This window comes from Mus musculus, chromosome 12 (genome assembly GCF_000001635.26).
Source record: "Mus musculus strain C57BL/6J chromosome 12, GRCm38.p6 C57BL/6J".
Lineage (NCBI taxonomy): Eukaryota > Metazoa > Chordata > Mammalia > Rodentia > Muridae > Mus > Mus musculus.
The window spans coordinates 27,008,023-27,022,118 of record NC_000078.6 but is presented as its reverse complement, the minus strand read 5'-3'; positions in this window follow the sequence as shown (position 1 = coordinate 27,022,118).

Genomic DNA, 14,096 nt, shown 5'->3' with positions numbered 1-14,096 from the left:
GGGAAGAGAGGCCCCTTCTTGGTATTGCAACCTTTATCTGCCCCAGGACAGGGGAATGCCAGGGCCAAGAAGTGGGAGTGGGTGGGTAGGGAAGCAGGGCGGGGGTGGGGTATAGGGAACTTTAGGGATAGCATTTGAAATGTATATAAAGAAAATATCTAATTAAAAAAAAAAGAAAAAAAAGAAAGAAACACAGAGCTTTGTAAACTCTTTCTGGGAATGCCTCCTAGTCCAGACACTGTGGAAATCATCCTGGACACGACCCAGTTACAACTAGAGCTGCCATATGATCATCTTCTACCATGGTGAGATTCATACCCAAAAGTCAATGACAGCTTACCAACAGATATCAGCATGCGCACATTATCTTTGTACTATTCATGATAGCCAAGTTCTAGAACTAGGTGCCCAGCCGTGTATAGATAAAGAAAATGTATGTATATACAATGGACTTCTTTTTACTCAGCTATGAAGAAGACTGGTGTATTTTTGTTGTTTGTGGATTTAACTGGAGACTATATTAAGCAAAATAAGCCAGACTTACAGAGACAAGTACTGCATTTTTGTCTCATATGTGAAAATGAGGGGAAAAAAGAAAGGCATGGAAATAAAAGTTCACTCTGAAAGGGGAAAGTGGAAAGGGAGAGAAGAGAGAGGGATTGATAAAGTGTGACAGAGAGGTGGGTATGAGCAAATGTTATGCCATTGTATGGAAATGTCACAGAGAAAAGCATTACCTTATGTGATTAATATTTGTTATAAAAGTCATGAAAGTTTAGATAATGGTGTTAGACAACTAGGGAAAGAAATTGGCTTATGACCACAGAAAACCAATTAAGACAAAGGTCCCATGACAGGTGACCTTAAAATAGCGAATTACATCCTAGATTACAAAGGAATAGACAAAAAGTACAATAAATAAATAAGTAAGTAAGTAAGTAAATAAATAAATAAGCATGTGACGGATATATGTGGATTCTCACTCTATCGCTGCTGCTGTAATAAAAGCAACTCAGAAGAGAAGGGGTTTGTTCGCCTTACAGTTCTGGGATACAGTTCTTCACCATAGAGAAGTCAGAGCTGCAGGATCTTGAGACAGATGGCCAACCACATCTGTAGTTAAGAGCAGAGTGAATGAACACATACTTACTTGCTTGCTTGTGTTCAGCTTGATTTCTCCACTCTTACAGTGGTCAGGACTTCCTGCCTAGAGAATGGTGCCACCCACAGTAGGCTGGGTCTTCCCACATCAATAAACTAAATGAACACAATTCCCCATCGGCATATCTATAAGCCAACCCACTGTAGAAATATCCTTCACTGAGGTTCTCTTTCAAGGTGATTCCTGATTGTGACAAGGTCACAATTAAAGCTAACCATCCTAGTGTATCAGTTAGTCTGATATAAGCATTTTACAGTCTGTGCACACAAATATAAAAATGTCATGTACAGTAAACTTCCAAATTTCACTTGCCCCATCACAGGAACAGTATCAGATACAATCCTTTTGGAGAAGACACAGCCTCCCAAGGACGAACTTACAAGTCAGGAAAAGTATAGCAGAATGTGTTTGCTATCCTATGGGTAAAGCTGCAAATATTATTTCTTGAGATATTCATGTAATTACAGTCATCAGGAGGAAATCTAAAGATAAATCTAAGATAAATCTAAAATGGTTAAAATGTTATCATCAAAGACAGAGTAGAGTAAAATATAGTCTCAATTATGCATATTGAAAATGTATAAATTAGTTTTTTTCATAAATTAATGATATAAGAAAAAAAGCATGGCACACACTGTGCACCCTCCATGACCCATATGGTTTCTTTTAGTATGGGGAGAGGGGGAAAGACTAGATGTAACTGTACCAAAATGTCAGCCATGGTTTTTAAATAGTGTGAGATAACATGATACCTCTGATTTCCTGCTTTTGTCGTTGTTGCTCCCTGTGTACTTTCTATTCTATAATTCCTATTCTTGACTTTGTGATAAGGAAGTTGAACTTATTTTATAGTGACAAAATATAAGTCTATCGAAATGTATTTGTCTTTAGTATTTGCCAAATTAACATATGCTTCCGTTCCATGTCATATTTAACCTTGGTTTTCCTTCTCTCCCTGTTGTAGTCCCACTCTGCTTGTGAGAGTGGAGAGCCTGACTCTGGGAACACTGCCCAGCCAGCTACAGACTGCGATCTGTGTCAATAAATGCAGTGTGATTAGGAAGTTTCCTGATTTTATTACCCGCTGCTCAGACCCAAGATTATTTCCCACAGGGGCTTACTATGGATAAGGGACCTTGACTCTCTTGTTCCAAGGCTGCCTTGGACTGCCCCACAGGTCCCCAGTGAGTAGGTTTTGTCCCCCTGCCTCCATCTGCCTCTGAGCTGCCTCCCTACTTCATCTGAGGCTGGCCTGGATAGGAGGTCAAGCTCCAGAGAGGGGGATCAGGAGACAGCTGGACTCTGCCCAGTGATCTACATGCTGTGATAGGAAACTTCTCATGTCTCCTGCTGCAGAGGGATCCTCTGCCCCAGGGAGACATGCTTGGTTGTGTACTGTGACCCTCATTTCTCCTGCTGCAGAGGAATCCTCTGCCCTGGGGAGACATGCTTGGTTGTGTACTGTGACCCTCATTTCTCCTGCTGCAGAGGGACCCTCTGCCCCAGAGAGACATGCTTGGTTGTGTACTGTGACCCCAAGGAATTATGAAAAGTGTCTAGTTTATTTTAAACAGGTATTGGGGCAGCAAACATTTTTGCCTATTTTTGTGTTTGTAAAACACACACACATATGCACATGCACACACCCACATGCACATGCACACACACGCACACATACATATACATTTCACATCCATACATATCCATCTAAACGATTTAAATATGACTCAGCCAGCATCTGAAGGAAGCACAGATTGCAGAATGGTCATCCAAAGATACAATTTCAATTAGCCAATAGGAATAATTTTTAAGATCTATTATAAAGCTCGAAGGCCACTCTGAATTGCAGAAAACTTGCTAAAATGTTAGACTTTGGATTTATGTTACAAATACACAAAGTGGTAAGTACGTGGAGGTGGGTTATTTGTATGTTTATGAGCCTGATTTCATTGTTCTACGAGGCACTCATGTACCAAAACATCATGTATATCATAAATTTTTAAAAATGTAATTACTCAATTAAGAAATAAATGAAACTATTAAATTCTATCTCAGAAAATACAACAAAGCTGTGGTACAGACACACTGTTCCTGAATGCATAAGGCTTTACCCATGAACATAGCTGATTCCAGAAATAACATTCCTTTGTGGTTAGGGGCAGAAAGAGCAGAGGAAAACAAACCCACAGACCCAGAGACAATCCTGCAATATTCTTAAAAACGCTTTAGAAGAGCAGGGACTCAAGGATAAAAAGATATAAAAAACAAAAAAAACAAAAACCTGCCAGGCTGAGAGATCGTTTCATTTTCAGTATGCTTAATGGACCACTCAGGTGCCGTTTGAAAGATATCATTGCAAACGAGCACGTGACCATTGGAGGCACTGGCCTCTCTCTGCAGTCACTATTAGAGCTAGCATCTTCCACTGCCAGCCATTATTGTTGGCTTTCCCAGCTACGGAGCATTCCAGAGCTCTTTTAGCTGTATGTCTTATTAAATACACATAACATACATAAGCCCTTGGCCCTCTGAGACTGGGGAATGCCTGAGAAAACAAAGTGGGTAATATTAGAACTCTCTCTAAACCGTAAAACTGTTAATTTAATGCATTCTGCGGGGAATAATCAATAAAGCAGAATGTATCAGAAATTGCAAGCCATAAAGGAACCAAGTGACCCCTCCATGGTCTGCTGATGCAGAGATGGACAGAAGTCTTTTGCAGAGGGACCCTTTTGTGTGTTCTTGTGTCACATTTTAAAATGCCGAGGCTGGCAGACAATGTGCGCCAGCTTCCTACCTGTATTGATTTTTTTTTTCTTTCTGAATTGAATGGGAATAATGATAACGCCTTGACCTTCGTGGGAAGCCAGCCACCAAAAGGTTCTTTTGTTGGAGCATGCTGTCACTAGGCTCCTCTGCCAGAAGCTCTGGTGGAAGGGAGGTGTTTAAAAAACCCAACATCTTCTGCTAGCAATTCAGAAGACTCTTTCATTTCTCTTTTAATTATGAACTTCATATAGCGTCTGTCAAAAGCGAAGAAAAGCCCAGTGGGTACCTGAGCTATCCAGTGTTTCCTGTTGGCTAATATGAATGCGCATGTGTAAGTATTCCTCTCTGCTGGCAGGCCTGGAGGAAACGGTAGGGCTAAGAGTGGGACTTGGGGTGAGTGTGAGGGGAGAGAATGGTGGCATAAAATCAGAACTTCATTCTGATCACTTCTAGGTCAAAAGTATGGCATTAATAGTTATGGTTGGTTTTTTTTGGGGGGGGGTATCATTATCATTTTCTTTCTCTTCTTTTTAGCATGTGAAGATCAATTGGACATTAGTTTGGAGATGAGACTCAAATGTAGATTGAAAAGAGTTAGAAGAAATGAGAAGGAAGAAGAAAGAGAGTGGGGGGAAGGGCAGAGGAAGAAGAAGGGGGAGAGAAATTCTGAACACTGAGGCTGGAAAAGCAGAAAACATTGGCAATGTTTATGCTGGCACCCTGCAGACTCACTTGAGACCAAGCACAAGCACCATGCAGATTTGATCACGTCTTAAGAAGTTAGATCTGAGTGTTAAAAATATCATCCTGGTCTTAGGAAACTTGCAGTTTTGATTCCAAGTTTTCTGAAAAATCTACCTCATAAGGAAAACCCAAAGCAAAGTCACTCTGAGGGCAGTTTAGTTAGGTCACAGGTAGATGGCATCTGAAGCCGGCAGCCTCTGTTTAACCTCGAGCTCTGTGCTCTCAGGTCTGTAGATGTTGGCAAGCAATCCTTAATGCCCCAGGGCTCACATCAGAAAAGGGACCACTCAAGCCAGGTGTGGTGACTCACAGAGACAATCCCAGGTCTTGTTGAGATGAGACAGAGGAAGAGTCATGTAAACGCCAGACCAGACAGGAATAAAGAACAAGACTGACCCGAAACACCACCCACCACTAGCAAAATGGGCCAATAACACTTCAGATGAAATAACTGAGTATGCAGGAGGTATTTTAAGGAGGGCATTTTCCAAATCTATGCTTGGTCAGTTCTGGTTGTTATTAGTTTCACTGCCAAGAATAAAACAAAAACAAAAACAAAAATTGGGTGAACGTCCGTGGGCTCCGAGGGAACACCATGAGCTTCTGACTGACAGGGCATCGAGGCTGTAGAAGTGCTCACCTGCACATCTACACCACACCCCTCAGAGTGTGCTCTGAATGATGGGGCTTTGCTCAGCAATGGACGCCATATACAGTGACATTTCTATGATGCAATGTGATCCAATGACTCAGTAGACATCTTGGCTTGTGTAAAGGCTGTCTTGTGGACTGTTGGAGCATTTGTTATGGCACACTCACATAAGCATTAAAGTGCATGGTTGTCTATGCCTTTCCTGTTGCTGTCAGAAAATAACCTGATGAAAGTAATTTAAGGAAAGAGGAGTGTGTATAGTCTCATAGTTCAAGGAGAGAGAGAGTGATTTATAATGAGCAAGTCAAGGCATTTTGATGCATCCCCCCACCCTGGCACATCATATCTCTCCAGGGTTGGGTGCATCATCTCCCACTGTGGCCTGACAAGGCAGCCTTAACTGCAGGGGACCTCCATCCAGGCCATGTATGCTTTTTGTTTGGTGGCTCAGAATCTGGATGCTCCCAGGGGCCCAGGTTAGTTGACATGGTTGGTCTTCCTGTGGGGTTCTCTTCCCCTTCAGGGCCTTCAGTCCTTCCCCCAACTCTTCCCTAGGAGTCTCTGTCCACTGTCCAATGTTTGGCTATGGGTATTTGCAGCTGTTTCAGTCAGCGCTGAGTAGAGCTTCTCAGAGGCCAGTTAAAGCAGGCTCAGTCTAGTAGAATATCATTAATAGTGTCCTGGATTGGCGCTTTCCCAAGGGATGGGTCTCCAGCTGGGCTGGTTATTGGCTATCCATTTCTTTAGTCTCTGCTTTTTCTTTGTCCTTGCATTGCTTTTAGACAGGACAAATTTGGGGTTGAAAGTTTTGTGGATGGGTTGAACCTCCACTGGGGTTCTGTCTGGCTAAAGGAGGTAGCCTCTTCAGGTTCCCACTGTTAGGCATCTTGGCTAAGTTCACCTGCACTGACTCCTAGGAGTCTCTCCCATCCCAGGTCTCTGGGGCTTCCTAGTGATTTCCATGCCACCACCTCTGGTGGCTGCAGATTTCCATTCGTTCCCCTGCTCCTCTGCCCTCTTTCCTGTCTCTGCCCACAATTGATCCTGACCTCTCCATTCCCCTCTCCTACTGTCTCCTACCCAATTCCCTCTCTCCCTCTGCCTCCTATGACTATTTTGTTACCCTTTGTAAGTGAGACTCAACTATCCTCACTTGGTCCTTCCTTCTTGATTAACTTCTTTGGATCTGTGGGGTGTATCATGGGTACCATATGCTTTACAGCTAATATCCACTTACCAGTGAGTACATACCATGCGTATCTTTCTTGTGTCTGAATTATCTTACTCAGGATGATATTTCCTAGTCCCATCCATTTGCCTACAAAATTCATGACATCTTTGTTTGTAATAGCTGAAGAATATTCCATTGTGTAAATGAACCACATTTTCTGTATCCAATTTTCAATTGAGGGACATCGTGGTTGCTTCTAGTTCCTGGCTATTACAAATGAAGCTGCTATGTACATAGTAGAACATATGTGGTGTGGTGAAGCATCTTTTAGGTATATGCCCAAGAGTGGTATGGCTGGGTCTTTAGGTAGCACAATTTCTAATTTTCTGAGGAAATACCAGATGCATTTCCAGTGTGGTAGTACAAGTTTACAACAACCCCACCAGCAATGGAGGAATACTACTCTTTCTCGCCAGCATGTGCCATCACTTTAGTTAATAATCTTAACAATTCTGTTTGGTGGAATCTGTGTCATTTTGATTTGCATTTCACTAATGCCTAAGAACTTTGGACATTTCTTTATTTCTCAGGCATTGGAGATACCTCTGTTGAGAATTCTCTTCTTAGCTCTGCACTCCATTTTCTTCTTCTTTTTTTTCCTTTTTGTTTTTTTGTTTGTTTGTTTGTTTTGTTTTGTTTTTGAGACAGGGTTTCTCTGTATAGCTCTGGCTGTCCTGGAACTCACTTTGTAGACCAGGCTGGCCTCGAACTCAGAAATCCACCTGCCTCTGCCTCCCAAGTGCTGGGATTAAAGGTGTGCACCACCGCCGCCCAGCTTGCACTCCATTTTCTAATTGAGTTGTTTAATTTGCTAGAGTCTAACTTCTTGAGTTCTTTATATATTTTGGATATTAGCCCTCTATTGGATGTAGGGTTAGTGGGAATCTTTTCCAAATCTGTAGGCTGCCATTTTGTCCTATTGATAATGTCCTTTGTCTCACAGAAGCTTTGCAGTTTCATGAGGTCACATTTATTAACTGTTGATCCTCAAGCCTGAGTCACTGGTGTTCTCTTCAGGAAGTTGTCTCCTGTGCTAATGAGTTAAAGGCTATTTGCCAATTTCTGTTATATTAGATTTAGTGTATCTAGGTGTTTTTACGTTGGGACCCTTGGCCCACTTAGACTTGAGTTTTGTGCAGGGTGATAAATATTAATCTATTTGCACTCTTCTATGTGCAGACATCCAGTTAGACCAGCACAATTTGTTGAAGATGCTGTTTTTTTTTTTTAATACCATTGTATGGTTTTTGCTTCTTTGTCAGAAATCAAATGTCCATAGGTGTTTAGGTTTATTTCTTGGTCTTTGATTAGATTCCATTGATCAACGTCTGATTCTATACCAATACTATGTGGTTTTAATCACCATTGCTCTGTAGTGCAGCTGGAGATCAGGGATGTTGATAACTCCAGCAGGTCTTTTATTGTTTAGGATTGTTTTAACTATCTTAAGATTTTTCTTTTTCCACACGAAGCTGACAATTATTCTTTCAAGGTCTGTAAAAAAATCATTGGAATTTTGATGGTAATTTCATTGAATCTGTAGATTGCACTTGGTAAGATGGAAGTTTTCACTACGTTAATTCTACTGATCTATGAGCATGGGAGATCTTTCCATCTTCTGATATCTTCTTCTATTTTTTTCTTCATGGACTTAAAGTTTTGTCATATAGATTTTTTACTTGCTTGGTTAGAGTCACACAAAGGTACTTTATATTATCTGTAGCTATTTTGAATGGTGTTGTTTCCCTTCTTTCTCAACCCCTTTATTGTTTGTATAAAAAAGGACTACTGATTTTCTTTAAGTTAGTTTTACATCAAGCCACTTTGCTGAAGTTGTTTATCAGCTGTAGGGGTTCTCTGGTAAAATTTTCGGTGTCATTTATGCACGCTAGCATATCATCCTTGAATCAAGATATGATGACTTCTTCCTTTCCAACTGTATCTCTGATTTTCTTTTATTGTCTTATTCCTCTATTTAGAACGTCGAGTACTATATTGAATAGATAGGGAGAGAGTGGACATCTTTGTTTTGTCCCTGATTTTAGTAGGATTGCTTTAAATGTTGGTTATTGGCCTGTTCTATATTGCTTTTATTATGTTCAGGTATATGCCTTGATTCCCTGACTTTCCCAAGACTTTTAATGTGAAGGGGTGTTGAATTTTTTTCAAAGACTTTTTCAGCATCTAATGACATAATAATGTGAATTTTCTTTCAGTTTAATGATTTTTCTAAGAATAATAATTTTTGACTGTACATGTACTGAAAGTAGTTTACACAGCTTGTGTAAACATTATTGCATGTCCCAAGAGCTCTCTCTTGCTGCCTCTGTCTCTGTCTCTGTCCCCCCTCTCTCTTCTTGAATCAGCTTCTGGTTAAACAATGTGCAATTCTATCTTCAGGACTTACAAATAACAAATGAAGACGGGGAGTGAGAGAGTCCTAGGAGCTTTGGAAACTGTGCTTAAGGTTAACCATCTGAAAAGAGAAGTTGAATTGAAGTCTTCTGTTTCCTGAGCACATCAAGTCTTTCTCCCTCCTCCCTTACCTCTGCTTCTTTCTATTCTTTCTGCCCTGGGTACATTACTTATTCACTCCTTCTACTCTCTCTAAACTATATAAATTAGTGTGAAAGCCTGGGGACAGAATAGGCTGTTCAGGGAAATGGGATCATGACCAGGGACTATAGCATAATATGAATTTTATTTTTATAATTTAAGATGCATCCTGCTGTAAAGCCCAGGTTTCGGGATGGCTTCTAAGATGGAAAATACTCCTTCAGTCAATTCTACCTGATATATTCAGTAGTATCTAGAATCAATATTAAAACACGTTGCAACTGTGAGGGTTTAGGATACAAACAAGCCCAATAAAACATTAGAATCTACACTCTTCAGTAACAGAATGCCATCATCTCCCAAGAGGAGGAGAATGCTTTCATCTTCTCCCCACATAGAATTAATCTTTTTGTGAGTCCAGCTCTAGTTGCCCAACTGACTTTTGTGTCATGAAGTTTTCTGATGAGCTTCTGGTTTCTGACAGGTGGAAGGAATGAAACACAAGTAGCTGGCAATATTTTAAACCACAGTACAGCCTTTGTTTATCCACGGCTTTATAGAAGAACATGTTTAGATAAACAAAAATATGGTGGAATTTCTATTGAATACTAACAGAGTATCTAAAGATATGCCTTACAAATTATGCTTCTGACCAAGATGGAAATCTAGGACTGAGATCCATTGTCTATATAGAGTAACAAAACACAGCAATGTATACTTTCAAGATGTGTATTCTACATGCTTAAGGGTCAATCCCTGAGACAAGTGAGGTGAGCTTTAGAGTACAAGCTTACAACCTTGAGCATCCTTAGAGGCATGGATGATGTAGAGAAACCAGCCCAAAGGCAGCTGTGTCTCCAATCCTGTTCCTAAGGATAGATTTTAGATAGAAGACAGCTGTATAGAAAAGGCTCCTAACTGACTATGGGAGTTTCCTTTTACGGAGAGCCAATCCTTGACCAGCAGTGCATATGAAGTCAGGAAGTAAAGCATAGGCAATATGAAGCTGAGAGAGTCAGGAGACTGCCTTCTCCCACCAGCCAAACAGGAGGTGTCTGGATCCACCCCCAACTTGGCCAAGTCCATGGAGGCTCCTGTTGCCTTAGCGGAGAATAACTGCTCCAGACCTCATAGTGCTGTTTCTCAGTACTAAGTGCTAGAAGGTGAACTCTTTATAAAGCTACATTTTTTAATGGAAAGGTGCCACCATGTTGGAAAGAGAAAAATAAGTTGGTAGAGTACACTAGATCTAAGTCTTACAAGGCAGTTCAACACAGAAAAGTATTTCACTTCATGTATTTGTGTCCTTTTTAGTTCCTCACAATATTATTTCTGTTCATTGTCAAACACACACACACACACACACACACACACACACACACACACACACACACACACTCAATATATATTTATATTCATGTAAATAATGACCTCTAGATCAACTGGAAAGAATAGGGGACACAGAAATCAATGTCCATGTACACAACTTATTTCTGACAAAGCAAAGAAGTCAAGGTAGCCAAGTGTGGGTTGCTTTTCCAATAAAAAGTGCCAACATGTGCCAATGTGATCCTGTGTCAATCAATAAGCACCAGTGAACTCAATATAGCTCATAGATATAAAGGTATGCCCTAGTGCTACACCATTTTTTGAAGGAATCATGCACCTTTGTGAAACAAAGATTTCATAGACATGATGTAAAAAGCATGACAAATAAAACAATATCACAGAGAGTTGATCTTGACAGTCCTTTGTTGAAACTTGCCCCTGGGGATTCTAGATTGTACCAAGTGGACCATTCAAGTAACCATCACAGGGGCAATGTTTCAGAGTTCATATTGACATTACTTTACATTGATTTGTTACTTGTAGAATTTTTCTGGTTATGTATGAAAGAATAATAAAAACTAACTTTAAACAATGATGGAAAAGGTGTTTCCCCCCTGTATTTGAGACAATATAAAGCAAGAATGTATCTATGTTAAAATATATCTAGCTTGGAAAATAAATTAGATGATTGAAAACTGGAAAAAAAAATCCCTTCTATTTAAAAAAAAACCTAATCAAAATAATATCAGGAGAGAACTAAAATTAAAGAAAAATATTGCAATTACTACCATCTGATAAAACTTTTATTATTTATAATAGGCATGGAACACTCAAAGTTCAACAATGAGAAAAAAACTTATTGAAACACTTTTTTAAAAAAGATATACAGAGCACACTTAGGCAAGGTGAAAGGCACTGTCATCAGACATGATATATTAAATATATATATTATATGTATTATATGTATATTGAAAATTCTGCATTTGTTAAGACAATGATTGTTTCTCTATATATTCATTTCATTTTTAGTTCCTCACAATATTATTTAGTGTATATTGTCAAACTAGTTGACAATTATGTTGAAATTTAGTCCGAAATAGCTTACAATTTTAGTGATAATATTTTTTTTAGCTGATTGGCACTGCTATATGAAAGCCATAGAAATTATAAAACTTGAAATAATGCAGACTATGCAGCTGGTTATGGAAGCTCGTACTTCATATCTCACATATGAATCATGGGGAACCCTACTACAAAACTGTACGATATTTTTATATTGTGTCTTCTACACAACACATATGATTCAGTAGTAGACCTTCTGGTGAGCAGGCAGAATTCAAGAGAATTAAAGAGGTTTGATTAAAGAGAAGACACTGAACATTCTCCAAACACCTTGTCTGTCTGAATACAATCTGCATTTTCGAAGCTCATCCCCAGGAAGCCACTGTGTCTATTTTTTTCTCTAGTGATAATTTTAAAACAGAATAGGGGCTGTGGAAGTGACTCAGCGCAGCAAGTATGAGAGCCAGATTTTGAATTACCAATGCCTATGCAAATGTCAGATGTCAGTGACATCCTGCCTGTAATCGCCTGAGCTGGAGTCAGAGACTGGATCCCTGGAGCAAACCAGCTCTAAGTTTTAGGGGCAAGTGAAGATCTATCTCAATAAATAAAGTGTAGAAAATATCAAGAAAGATAGCCAATTGTTAACCCCTGACCTCAAAACACATGCATAGCCATATGTGTACATAACTACACATTAACATGCTGTATTCTTACACACATGTGAACATGTATACAAGCATATACATATCATACATACATACATACATACATACATACATACATACATACATGCATGCATGCATATGTCAAAGAATAGAAAGTTAGATTATACAGTGTGTTAGAGTTAGTTGTATGGCAAATCATTGACTTAGATGCTATTAAACACATTCTGCAGAGTGTCTCTTACAGTATCAATACATTACTGTCTAACTGTGCAGATATCTCTCCTTTCAGTGTTTGGCTATGCAGACAAAGCTGCCTGCACATCTGGGTATAGTCTGTATAAAAACAGATGTTTTTAATTCTTCTAGGGAGTGACTGAGTTATATATCAAGAATTATGTTTAACATTATGAGAGACAGGAAAACCCTTGTCCTAACTGAATATTGATGCTTTTGGGCCCATAGTTAAAAAAATGATGTCAATCTTTAGTAGAACAAAAATATAACATGACAATTCACTGGAATGGTATACCTAATAGATAATCCATATTTCAAATGAGCTTATGGGAATTGTTTCTTGCACAATGCCCTAATGTAGTGATATAGTGAAGATGTGTATCTCATTGTACTTATCCCTTTTTATGAAAATGGTTTCTTAGCCATAAGATAGGTGTCATTAAAATAATTGTTTGGCTTTTTTATTGCATATTCATTTATTTTATTCAAAAGATACCCTCTGGTATTCTGACTAGATCTAATTTTGCTCTTCCCATTTAATCCCAAAGTCATTTGATTTTAGATGGTTTATTTTTTCTTCTTACTTCATCACTGTCTCCTTTGGATCCCAATGTCTTCATGTCTGTCCTTCTATTTTCTATTTCTCTTTTCAGCTGAGTCTAATTTTTTATGTTTTTACTTTCATGTTAATAATCCTAACTTTTACATTCATTATTCTTAGATTCTACATGATCTTCCTTCAAAGGAAAATAATTCAGTAAGTTTTGATAGTTTCTGTCATCACTTTTTGAAAACACTATTTTCTAAAAGGAGTTAGAGGCAGTTGCTCCATATATGGTGATTCTGATATTTGCTTTTTAAAATCTATATGTGCTATATGCCCTTTCTGATGATACTTCCTTTCTGCATAGAAACTTTCGACTATGAATTCAGGTTTCTTTGATGTTTTATCTCAATTGTGTTACATATTTCTTTGGAGAGTTTAGGTTTTTGTTATGTCAGAACTGTTCATTACATTCCCCATCGCTCTGAAAAAATACCCAAGAGGACAAAATAGACGAAGGAAGAATTTATTTTAGCTGACATCCTGAGTCTAATCCACCACAGTGGGGACGGAATGAAACTTGAAGCAATTGGCCTCCTCACACCCAGAGAAGACTACCCTACACTCTGCTCACTGTCTGTCTATGCAGTTCAGGATCTCAGCACATGAAATGGTGCAACCTAAGTTTAGGGTAAGGTTTCCAACCTTGATATCATAGGCTAAATCATCCCCTACAGGCATCCCCAAGAAGCCTGTCTCCTTCATGATTCTGGATTTGTCAAGTCGACAATGAATGTTAACCCTCACAACCTCACAAGACCCCATGCCTCCCTTCATCCCACATTTCTTCCATCAGAAAGTGCAGAACCTCATCAACAGAAAGTGCTATGGCCTATGTCAGAATGAGGGTTCACTCAAGTCTTCCATGCCTTTTCCATACCTCCCTCTATCCTTTCCCTTTCATGAGTAAAGTGTAAATATCAGCATTTCTATCTAGAAGCATTTCTATAACCATGGAATCCATTTTGTCACTGAAGAAGAAAATCCTCATTTATTAAATCACTAAGTATTGGACAAGCCCTTTTCATGGTTACCCTAGACACTTCTGATTCTTAATTCTTCACTATTCCCTGTTGAACAATTAT